Below are 12,635 nucleotides of genomic sequence, written 5' to 3'. Positions count from 1 at the left end.
GAGTGAACCTAACAGGCAATGATCAAGTGATCTCTCTCCTGCCATCCATCTCCATCCTCTGACGAACAGAGGTTAGGGACACCATTCTTACCCATCCTGGCTAATAGCCATTTATGGACTTAGTCACCATGAATTTATCCAGTCCCCTTTTAAACATTGTTATAGTCCTAGCCTTCACAACCTCCTCAGGTAAGGAGTTCCACAAGTTGACTGTACGCTGCGTGAAGAAGAACTTCCTTTTATTTGTTTTAAACCTGCTGCCTATTAATTTCATTTGCTGACCCCTAGTTCTTGTATTATGGGAATAAGTAAATAACTTTTCCTTATCCACTTTCTCAACATCACTCATGATTTTATATACCTTTATCATGTCCCCCCTTAGTCTTCTCTTTTCCAAACTGAAGAGTCCTAGCCTCTTTAATCTTTCCTCATATGGGACCCTCTCTAAACCCCTAATCATTTTAGTTGCTCTTTTCTGAACCTTTTCTAGTGCTAGAATATCTTTTTTGAGGTGAGGAGACCACATCTGTACACAGTATTCGAGGTGTGGTCGTACCATGGATTTATATAAGGGCAATAATATATTCTCAGTCTTATTCTCTATCCCCTTTTTAATGATTCCTAACATCCTGTTTGCTTTTTTGACCGCCTCTGCACACTGCGTGGACATCTTCAGAGAACTATCCACGATAACTCCAAGATCTTTTCCTGACTCGTTGTAGCTAAATTAGCCCCATCATGTTCTATGTATAGTTGGGGTTATTTTTTCCAATGTGCATTACTTTACATTTATCCACATTAAATTTCATTTGCCATTTTGTTGCCCAATCACTTAGTTTTGTGAGATCTTTTTGAAGTTCTTCACAATCTGCTTTGGTCTTAACTATCTTGAGTAGTTTAGTATCATCTGCAAACTTTGCCACCTCACTGTTTACCCCTTTCTCCAGATCATTTATGAATAAATTGAATAGGATTGGTCCCAGGACTGACCCTTGGGAACACCACTAGTTACCCCTCTCCATTCTGAGAATTTACCATTAATTCCTACCCTTTGTTCCCTGTCCTTTAACCAGTTCTCAATCCATGAAAGGACCTTTCCTTTTATACCATGACAGCTTAATTTACGTTAGAGCCTTTGGTGAGGGACCTTGTCAAAGGCTTTCTGGAAATCTAAGTACACTATGTCCACTGGATCCCCCTTGTCCACATGTTTGTTGACCCCTTCAAAGAACTCTAATAGATTAGTAAGACACGATTTCCCTTTACAGAAACCATGTTGACTATTGCTCAAGAGTTTATGTTTTTCTATGTGTCTGACAATTTTATTCTTTACTATTGTTTCAACTAATTTGCCCGGTACCGACGTTAGACTTACCGGTCTGTAATTGCCGGGATCACCCCTAGAGCCCTTTTTAAATATTGGCGTTACATTAGCTAACTTCCAGTCATCGGGTACCGAAGCCGATTTAAAGGACAGGTTACAAACCTTAGTTAATAGTTCCGCAACTTCACATTTGAGTTCTTTCAGAACTCTTGGGTGAATGCCATCTGGTCCCGGTGACTTGTTAATGTTGAAATCACTGAGAGCTGGTGGAACCTCAAGAGACCAAATCGCAGAGGTCACAGTGGTAGGTGACAGCAGAAGGTGACTGTGCAGGGCCATTGGCAACAGAGTGGTGGAGTGAACGGTGGCACAACGAACAGCCATGGCCAGAGCGAACTGTGCCTTTTTGTCCCCCACCTGGGAGGTGTACTCACGTGAAAGCACCTCTGAACTCTGAGTCTCCACTGACCAAGGACAACACCAGTGAGCGGAGTGCAGTGGAGGGAAAAGTGAGGGGCACGTTAAATAAACATTTGTTTGTTGGACTATATTTTAGTCACTTTGCTCCAGAATGCTAGATTTGTGACTGGGAATGGAAACTTATATAAATATGTTTCCCAGTAGGCCAAGATTTTTAAAATGCAGTATTTGCCAAGGTTGTTATCTCACATTGTTGCTATCTTGGGAGGTCATTATGTTGGGGAGTTTCTGTACTAAACATTTTTATTATAATTAATTTTTACATAAGAATGGTCATACTGGGTCAGACCCATGGTCCATATAGCCCAGTGCCCTGTCTTACAACAGTGGTCAAGGCCAGGTGCTTCAGAGGGAATGAACAGAACAGGGAATCATCAAGTGATCCATCCCCTGTTGCCCATTCCCAGCTTCTGGCAAACAGGCTAGGGACACTCAGAGCATGGTGTTGCATCCCTCCCCATCCTGGCTAATAGCCACAGATGGACCTGTTCTCCAGGAATTTATCTAGTTCTTTTTAAAATCCTGTTATAGTTTTGGTCTTCACAGCATCCCCTGGCAAAGAGTTCCCTGGGTTGACTTTATATTGTGTGAAGAAATACTTCCTTTTGTTTTTAAAATCTGCTGCCTATTAATTTCATTGGGTGACTGCTAGTTCTTGTGTTATGTGAAGGATTAAATAAAATTTCCTTATTCACTTTCTTCGCACCAGTCAAGATTTTATAGACCTCTATCATATCCCCATTAGTCATCTCTTTTCGAAGCCGAAAATTCCCAGTCGCTTTAATCTCTCCTCCTGTTTCATACCCCTCATCATTTTAGTTGCCCATCTCTGTACCTTTTCCAATTCCAATATATATTTTTAGGATGGGTGACCAGATCTGCACACACTATTCAGGGTGAGCACGTACCATAGATTTATATAGAGGCAATATGATATTTTCTGTCTTATTATCTATCCCTTTCATAATGATTCCCAACATTGTTTGCTTTTGTGACTGTTGCTGCACGTGGAGTGGATGTTTTCAGAGAACTATCCACAATGACTCCAAGATCTCTTCCTTGAGTGTTAACAGCTAATTCAGATGCCATCATTTTGTATGTATAGCTGAGATTGCTTTCCAATGTGCATTACTTTGCATTTATCAACATTGAATTTAATTTGCCATTTTGTTGCCCAGCCACCCAGTTTCATGGGATCCTTTGTAGCTCTTCGCAGTCTGCCTGGGACTTAACTATCTTGAATAGTTTTGTATCATCTGTAAATTTTGCCACCTCACTGTTTACCCATTTTTCCAGATGAATATGTTGAATAGGACCCTTGAGGGGTCCCAGTACTGAGCCCTCAAGGATACCCCTTGTATCTCTCTCCATTCTGAAAACTGATAATTTATTCCTACCCTTTGTTTCCCATCTTTTAACCAGTTACTGATCCATGAGAGGATCTTCCCTCTTACCCCATGATGGCTTACTTTTCAAAAGTCAATTTAAATTAAATACTTTTTTTTAAATTATATATTTTTTTAGAAATCTAGATCTGTTATGTGTTTTGGTGTAACTTGCATTTTCCTTATGTTAAATTTCCATTATCCTAACAAAACATTTACTTTATTCACTTTCTTCACATCAGTCAAGATTTTATAGACTTTTAGCATATCTCCCCTTAGTCGTCTCTTTTCTAAGCTGAAAATTCCCAGTCATTGTGGGGGACTGTATCAAAAGCTTTGCTAAAGTCCAGAAATAGCACATCCACTGCTTTCCCCTCATCCACAGAGCCGGTTATCTCATCATAGAAGGCAATTAGGTTAGTCAGGCATGACTTGCCCTTGGTGAATCCATGCTGACTGTTCCTGATCACTTTCCCCTCCTTTAAGTGGTTCAGATTTGATTCCTTGAGGACCTGTTCCATGATTTTTCCAGGGACTGAGGTGAGACTGACTGGCCTGTAGTTCCCTGGATCTTCCTTCTTCCCTTTTTTAAAGATGGGCACTACATTAGCTCTTTTCCAGTCATCCGGGACCTCCCCCAATCGTCATGATTTTTCAAAGATAATGGCCAATGGCTCTGCAATCTCATCGGCCAACTCCTTTATCACCCTCGGATGCAGTGCATCCGGCCCCATGGACTTGTGCTCGTCCAGCTTTTCTAAATAGTCCCGAACTACTTCTTTCTCCACAGAGAGCTGGTCACCTCCTCCCCATACCGTGCTGCAGAGTGCAGCTGTCTGGGAGCTGACCTTGTCTGTGAGGACAGAGGCAAAAAAAGCATTGAGTACACTAGCTTTCTCCACATCCTCTGTCACTAGGTTCCCTCCTTCATTCAGCAAGGGGCCCACACTTTCCTTGACTTTCTTCTTGTTGCTAACATACCTAAAGAAACCCTTCTTGTTACTCCTAACATCTCCGGCTAGCTGCAACTCCAAGTGTGATTTGGCCTTCCTAATTTCACTCCTGCATGCCTGAGCAATACTTTTATACTCCTCCCTGGTTATTTGTCCAATCTTCCACTTCTTGTAAGCTGTTTTTTTGTGTTTAAGACGAGCAAGGATTTCACTGTTAAGCCAAGCTGGTCGCCTGCCATATTTACTTTTCTTCCTACACATCGGGATGGTTTGTTCCTGCAACCTCAATAAGGTTTCTTTAAAATACAGCCAGCTTTCCTCGACTCCTTTCCCCATCATGTTATTCTCCCAGGGGACCTTGCCCATCAGTTCCCTGAGGGAGTTGAAGTCTGCTTTTCTGAAGTCCAGGGTCTCTGTTCTACTGCTCTCCTTTCTTCCTTGTGTCAGGATCCTGAACTCGACCATCTCATGGTCACTGCCTCCCCTTTCTTAAAAAAGCGAAGGTTTCAGAGTAGCAGCCGTGTTAGTCTGTACTGCAAAAAGAACATAAGCTTTCGTGGGCTACATCCGATGAAGTGGACTGTAGCCCGCGAAAGCTTATGCTCAAATAAATTTGTTAGGGCTTGGCTACACTTGCAAATTTGCAGCGCTGCAGCAGGGTGTGAAAACACACCCTCTCCAGCACTGCAAATTGCGGCGCTGCAAGGCGCCAGTGTGGTCAAAGCCCCAGCGCTGGGAGCGCGGCTCCCAGCGCTGTACGTTATTCCCCACAGGGAGGTGGAGTATGGACAGCGCTGGCAGAGCTCTCTCCCAGCACTGGCGCTTTGACTACACTTAGCGCTTCAATGCGCTGCCGCGGCAGCGCGTTGAAGTGCAAGTAACCATAGCCTTAGTCTCTAAGGTGCCACAAGTGCTCCTGTTCTTTTTTAAAAAGCAAACAGAATGTTGGGAATCACTGACTGCCGCTGCACACTGAGAGGATGTTTTCAGAGAACTATCCACAATGACTGCAAGATCTTTCTTGAGTGTTAACAGCTAATTCAGACTCCTTCATTTTGTATGTATAGTTGAGATTGTTTTCCAATGTACATTACTTTGCATTTATCAACATTAAATTTCATCTGCCATTTTTGTTGCCCAGTCACCCAGTTTTATGAGATCCCTTTGTAATTCTTCTCAGTCTGCCTGGGACTTACCTATCTTGAATAGTTTTGTATCATCTGCAAATGTTGCCACCTCACTGTTTACCCATTTTTCCAGATCATTTATGAATATGTTGAACAGCACTGGTCCCAGTACCGACCCTCAGGGATACCACTATTTATCTCTCTCCATTCTGAAAACTGATAATTTATACCTACCCTTTGTTTCCCATCTTTTAACCAGTTACTGATCCATGAGAGGACTTTCCTCTTTCACCATGATGGCTTACTTTTCAAAAGTCAATTTAAATTAAATCCTTTTTAAAAAAATTATATTTTTTTAGAAATCTAGACCTGTTATGTGTTTTGGTGTAACTTGCATTATTCTTATGTTAAATTTGCATAATCCTAACAAAACATTTACTTTATTCATATCTCTTTATATATCTCATTGGTCCTGACACCCCCCCTGTAAATTCGAACACCCCCCCTAATTTCAATTCCTGGGGAAACCACTGCCTCTGGCAGTGGTTAGACAAGCAACAGCAAGGCACTGGACTGGTCTGGAGTGAAAGTTCTGTGGGAAGGAACTGAAAAGAGTATTGGGGCTGCGGTGCAGCGCTTGCAGACACTTTCTTTGGCCTGTTTTCCTGGAAGAGTTAGCAGCGAGAGATTGTTAGTCACAGGTCAGTGGGTGGGTTTGTGCAAACTAGGAGTGTACAGGGAACTGTCTTTGAACAGAAGGAAGGAGAGAAACCGGCAAGAGGAAGGAGGCTGAAAGACTTCTCTGGCTTTGAACAGAATTCTGTGTTAATAGTTCTTGCTTTTAGCTGATCTCACTGAGGTCAGTTGGGGCGCATGGACAGACATGGGAGTGACTCAGCCAGGTCATTCCCATCTTCTGCCAAGCAACCAGGAGATGACAATGGCTAGCAGTTGTACTGTACTGTTTGCTACCAGCCTAAGACGTAAAAACTAGATGAATCAAAACAAGAAATTGACTTGTTTTGTTTTGTGAAATCAACAGCCTGCTAAACCCAGGGTTTTGAGTTCAATCCTTGAGAGGGCCATTCTGTGTGACAAAGTTGTTTGTGTTTCTCCTTGATGCAAAGCCACCCCTTTTGTTGATTTTAATTCCCTGTAAGCCATGCCATCAGTCGCCCCTCCCTCCATCAGAGCAATGGCAGACAATTGTTTCACGCCTTTTCTCAGTGCAGAACCAGAATCTGCAAAAGCGAAAACAGGCAAGGAGGTGACAGCAGTGGGGTGACAAGAGTGATGAGGACATAGACATGGTCATAGACTTCTCACAGAGTACAGGCCGGGCAATGTGCCCTGGCAATGTGCACATCATGCTGATGAGCTCTGCATGAGCTCTGCATGGTCAACTGTGCTGATCAGCACGCCACACTGGCCAAACAGGAAATGAAATTAAAAAGTTTGCGACCCTTTTCCTGTCTACCTGGACAGTGCATCTGAGTTGAAAACGCTGTCCAGAGTGGTCACAATGGAGCACTCTGGGATAGCTCCTGGAGGCCAATACCATCGAATTGCGTCCACACTACCCTAAATTTGACCCTGCAAGGCTGATTTCAGTGCTAATCCCCTCGTCGGAGGTGGAGTAAAGAAATCGATTTAAAGAGCCCTTTAAGTTGAAAAAAAGGGCTTTGTCGTGTGCATAGGTCTAGGGTTAAATGGCGGTAACGCTGCTAAATTCGACCTAAAGTCATAGTGTAGACAAGGCCTCAGAGGAATTTTATAGCTACTGGCTGGGTGTCCAAAAAAGGGAGCTACCCACCTACCCTTTCATTGATCACACTTGGTAACTACTAAGCAGAAGCACAGAATCTAGATGGATTTGCTGCGTCTCCTGCAGGCCTTCCTAATGGCACAGCAGGGCTGCTCTTGGCTCTGCACAAGGTTGTTTTGTTTAGCAGTGACTGTGAAGGGACTTCCAGCTATTTGGCTGTGGGAACTCTGGTATTAAGTGGACACCCTGTCTTAACTGTGTATGGCTGTATTGCTTGTAGATTTCTATATTCTGTACTGATGTTACCAAATGGAGTATTTTGTAGCGGTCTGCTATAATTTAACTTATACAAACTATGAATATGCTCCCTCAGACTTAACCACCCGCCTTTCACACACTCCCTGCTTCTCACTCTCTGGGCTGGGAACAAGCCACCGGCATGTGCGTCCATTGGATTATTTTTATTTAATTACTTCTCATTGTTAAATTATTTATGTTTTTTTAAATTTCATTGCAGTGCATTTTCTTCCTGCCACTGTCACCTGGCAGCTAAGGGATGTGAGATTCTCCTCCATTGCGTTTCTGCCCACGGAAAAAGAAGAGACCCCACACTTCAGTACCTTTGGAAATAAAGCAACCTGGAAACAAACCAGCTGTCTCCTCAGTGTGCAGTTTGTGTCTCTTTTGGTGCAGTTGATGTGTGTGCAGCATGTGTGGTGGACAGGGGCACTGTGTGCTCACATGGGAATTCACCATCCTTGGTGCAGGATTTGACTTGTTCTGGGAGTGAACATAGCACTTGTGGAGTTTCAGGCACAGGCTGCATGACCCCCTCCATTTATCTTTGGTGCAGATACAGCCCAGGCAGCACTAGTGCAACCTCCTCTCCTGCTGCCCTCCACCATCATCTGCACAGCCCACCTGTCAGGGCAGGAGGGGAATGTTGCTCCATGGATCCTGGTTCTCAGATGGGACTACCCTGGGATGGGGAGGTGTGGTTGCATCCATTAGGTCACCAGACTGAGCCTTCTAATATCCCTTGGTGATTGTTCCCAAGATCCAGGACTTTGTGCTCAAACATCTCCCAGCTTCCTTGTTTAATATAAAGGCCAAGGTTTCCTTGCAATATACAGGAAGAAAGTAGATTTTCACCCCAGATGGGACTTGAACCCACAATCTCTGGCTTCAGAAGCCAATGCCTTATCCATTAGGCCACTGGGGCCCTGATGTACAGCTACTGAAGAGATGGAAATTCCCTCTCATAAATGCACATTCCTCGCATTTGCTTCAACACCAAATAGCCCCTTTATGTGCCTTACAGAAATGTCTGCATCCCCTGGCAGCGAGGCAACTGGGCAGGTTGCTGACACAATTACAACCCAGAATGCAAAGTGTACAGTGCTGACTATATATAGTTTTATTACAAATATTTACACTGTAAAATATAAAGTACTATAGTGCAATCTCTTTATCATTAAAGTGCAACTTGCATATGTAGATTTTTTTTTGTTGCATAAGTGCACTCAAAAAGAAAACAATGTAAAACTTTAGAGTCCAGTCAGTCCTACTTCGGGTTCAGCCAATCGCTGAGACAAACAAGTTTGTTTACATTTACTGGAGATAGTGCTGCCCGTGTCTTATATACGTCACCTAAAAGTGAGAACAGGCTCTCTCATGGCACTTTTGTAGCCAGCGTTGCAAGGTATTAACGTGCCAGATATGCTAACATCCATATGCCTTCATACTTCAACCACCATTCCAGAGGACATGCTTCCATGCTGATAATGCTCGTTAAAAAAATAACGTGTTAATTTGTGACTGAAGACCTTGATGAAGAACTGTATGTCTCCTGCTCCATGGTTCTATCCGCATTCTGCCATATATTTCATTTTATGGCAGTCTTGGGTGATGACCCAGCACATGTTGTTCACTTTAAGAACACTTTCACTGCAAATTTGACAAAACGCAAAGAAGGTATAACGTGAGATTTCTAGAGACAGCTACAGCGCTCGAGCCAAAGTTTAAGAATCTGAAGAGCCTTCCAAAATCCAAGAGGGACGAGGTGTGAAACGTTGTCAGAAGTCCTCAAAGAGCAACACTCTGATGCAGACACTACAGAACCTGAACCACTAGACAGGAAAATCAATCTTCGGTTGGTGGCATCGTTATCGAGCAGTACCTGTCATCAGCATGGAAGCATGTCCCTGGCCTCTGATTGCTAGCAGCTCGGAGAGGAGAACAGGGGCTGGACCTCTCCATGGCCGCCTGGTCTGCTCACTCCTCTGAAGCCCATAGCCAGGGCCAGCCTTTGGGATGGGTGCCACCAGGAATTGCCCAGGGTACCATGGTCAAGGGCGGTGCTGTACGGTAGCAGAGAGGTGTGCTGCTGGTGTAAAGTCAGAAACTGCTCCCGGCTGGCAGGGAGTGCTGCGTGGGGTGGTGCCCAGATTTCTCCCTGCTCCCTCCCGGCACAGGCGCATGGGGGGAGGGAGGGGAAGAGAAGGGGGAGAGAGCGGTGCTGAGCGGATACTGCTCCCCCCAATGTTCCTCCGTGCCCCCCTCTCACAGCCCCTAGCGATGTGCGGAGGAGCAGTGTTCAGGGCGGCGGGGAGCGAGCAGCAATGCCAGCTACTCTGTGCATCCAGGTCTGTTTCCCCAAGTGGGCACAGGTGGGGGTGCAGGGGTTAGGGGAAATGGGGGCACAGTGCAGGGATTACGGGTGCGGGAGGAGGCAGGGGTTAGGGGAACTGGAGGGGGCACAGGGTTAGGGGTGCAGAGCTTCAGGGTTGGGTGCCGGGGGGGGGAGCAGGGATTAGGGGGACAGTAGCACAGACCCCACCTACTCCTCCTGCTTTCTCCTGACACCAGCACCACCCTTCCCAGCATCGCCTCATGGCAGCATCTGCTTCGGACTCGCACCAGAAACGGGAAGTCTGGGCCCTGCCTGGCAGCGGCTGTCAGGAAATGGAAGCAGGAGACACGACCACTCCCATGGTGCTGTGGGGCCTGTCCTGGCTGGTGGGAGATGGAGGCAGTGGATACTACCACTCCCATGGTGCCATAGGGTTTTCAGGTGGGGTGCCTCCCCCCCCGGGTTGGGCTCCAGGGGAGGTTTGGCATCTTAAGAGACTGGGGGGGGGGTTGCTTGGAGGAGGTTTGAGGACCAACAGCGAAGGGGAAGTTGGACACTGGCCAGAATACCAGGGAGACAAGGCAGGTGAGGTGATACCTGTTACTGGGCCAGCTTTGGAGCCACACAGGGTCTTCTTCATGCAGGGTAAAAGTGCTCAGAGAATCACAGTTCAATAGAAGGTGGAACGCTCTGCCCTGAACACCAGACATTCCCCTGCTTCCTGGAACGGGGGGGCCTGTCCCCACTGTCCTGTAAACAGCCCCACCATGTACCCCAGAGGTGGCTGCATCTTAGCACCAAGACACCAGTGGTCACTGCTCCAGAGGAGATGGTACATACAGGCCACTGCCCTACGTGGCCCCACACGTTACTGCCCCAAGAGATGAGGTACACACAGGCTACTACTCAAACTGGGCACCTGGGGTCACTGCAGCAATGGTTGTGGGGGATACATGCAGGGCACTGCCGCACATGGCCACCAGGGGCCACTGCTGCAATGGTGGTGGTTTGGGGCAGGGGGGATGATAAACAGGCCACTGACTGAAGTGGCCACTACCACAATGGTGTGGGGAGAGAGGGAGGGAGATATCAATAGGGCACTGCCACACCAGGGCACCACAGGGAGGTCACTGCTCCAATTAGTAGAGATACACATCGGGTAGTGCCCCAACTGGGGGCCCTACCCCAGAGAGAGAGGGGGCTGGGGAGAGAAGAGGAAATCAAAGGCCACTGCCTCACTTAGCCACCAGGGGTCACTACCTAAATAGGGGGGGACAAACACACAGGGCACTGCCCCACCTGACCAACAGGGGTCACTGCCCCAATTGGGGGATATACAGAGGGTATTGCCCCACAGAGATGCCAGGGATCAGTGCCTGCCATACCTGGCTCAGGGGTAGAAGGGATAGGGTGACCAGATGTCCCAATTTTATAGGGACAGTCCCAATATTTGGGGCTTTTTCTTATGCAGGTGCCTATTACCCTCCACCCCGTCCCGATTCTTCACACTTTCTATCTGGTCACCCTGGGGGGCAGGGGCAGGGAGAGAGGGGGCTACACACAGGGCACTGCCATACTTGGCCACCAGTGCACATCCCTAGTGGGGGAGTGACACACACCAGGAGCAGGGCTCACTGCCACAAAGGGGTTGGAAGATACTGAGGGCACTGCCTGACACGGCGACCCAGGCACCCTGCCACCTTGGGGGAGGTGAAAAACACACCTCAGGCACTGATTCCTCTGGCTACCAGTGGTCACTGGCCCAAGGCAGGGGTTGGGGGGACTAAATACACAGGGGACTGCCCCACTGGGACAACACGAGTCACCGAGATGAGAGTGGGCTATGCAGAGGGCACTGCCCCAATGGCTCATATACATACAGGGCGCTGCCTCACCTACCCACCAGCGCTCACAGGCACAATGGCAATGGTGGGGTCACATAGGCAACTGCCCTCAGTGGCCAGCAGGGGTCGCTGCAGCAATGCTAGGGGGGATACATGCCAGGCATTGCTGCCCCTCACCACCAGGAGTCACTGCTCCTACAAGGAGGCCCCCTACAGGACACTCTCGTGCCTGGCCAGCAGGGGTCACTATCACTGGGGAGGGGCTATGGGGAAGCAGAGAAAGAGCAACTAACTGCAGTGGGGAAAATCGTCATCTACCGGGGAGAAAGAACGGACTCCGCTAGGACATCGCACCAACTCCGGCCAGGCTGGATACCAGCAATTCGGGGCTGGGGCAGCTCCAGCTAGAGGCTGGGCGGAGGCAGGTGACCTCGGTCTCTGTGCTGAGCAGGATGCGTTGGCAGCGAGGAGGGACAGGGAACCCCCCAGCCAGGGTCTTGCTGCCCAAGGAGGGGGAGATCTGTGGCAGTTTTGGAGTAGCTGGTTCAGCAGCCGTGAGCCGCATGCTTGTCCCCGCCTGAGCTCTCCAGGAGCACATAACACACAGGTGTACACTGGATGTAGGCACCAGTGTAACGACAGGGCCAGACTCTGCTGAGTGCTGCCTGCGAGAGACAGAGGCAGAGTCAGACGGGCAGATGGGGGCAGGAGATGACAGGGCCAGCGGCCATGAGCTGAACCCATCACAAGTCCAGCCTGTGACGTCACCATCCGTCCCTGCAGCTCTCCATCTGTCCTGCTGTCCGTCCAACTCTCAACCCCCATCCGTCCCCAATGTATGCCACACACCCCCCTTCACCCATCTGCCTCACACACTCATCTATTTCCTCATGCATCCTGCTGTCCCTCTGATTGTCCCTGCAGTGCCCAGCACAAGGAGGCATAGTGGACCCTGAGTGAGGCTTTTGGGTGATGCAGTAATGGAGCTAGCGGGTGATAAGGAGGGTTCTGGGAATCTCTAATCCCAGCCCCACTTCTCCTGTGCCCAAAGCCATGACCACGAGCCCACCCCTCTCAGTCTCAGACCCCACAGCCCCAAAGACATGACTGGCCACTCATGCTGTG

General features: G+C 47.8%; 1 non-coding gene across 1 annotated transcript; it reads right to left on the bottom strand.

Moving 5' to 3' along the window:
* Nucleotides 1–8,183: 8,183 nt before the first annotated feature.
* TRNAQ-CUG lies at nucleotides 8,184–8,256 on the bottom strand. Its single transcript has one exon. It is a non-coding gene; the product is annotated as a tRNA-Gln (tRNA).
* Between the last annotated feature and the right edge of the window lie 4,379 nt (nucleotides 8,257–12,635).

Source organism: Mauremys reevesii, linkage group 17 (assembly GCF_016161935.1).
Source record: "Mauremys reevesii isolate NIE-2019 linkage group 17, ASM1616193v1, whole genome shotgun sequence".
NCBI classification, from domain to species: domain Eukaryota; kingdom Metazoa; phylum Chordata; order Testudines; family Geoemydidae; genus Mauremys; species Mauremys reevesii.
This window is presented reverse-complemented; position numbering and strand designations above follow the sequence as displayed.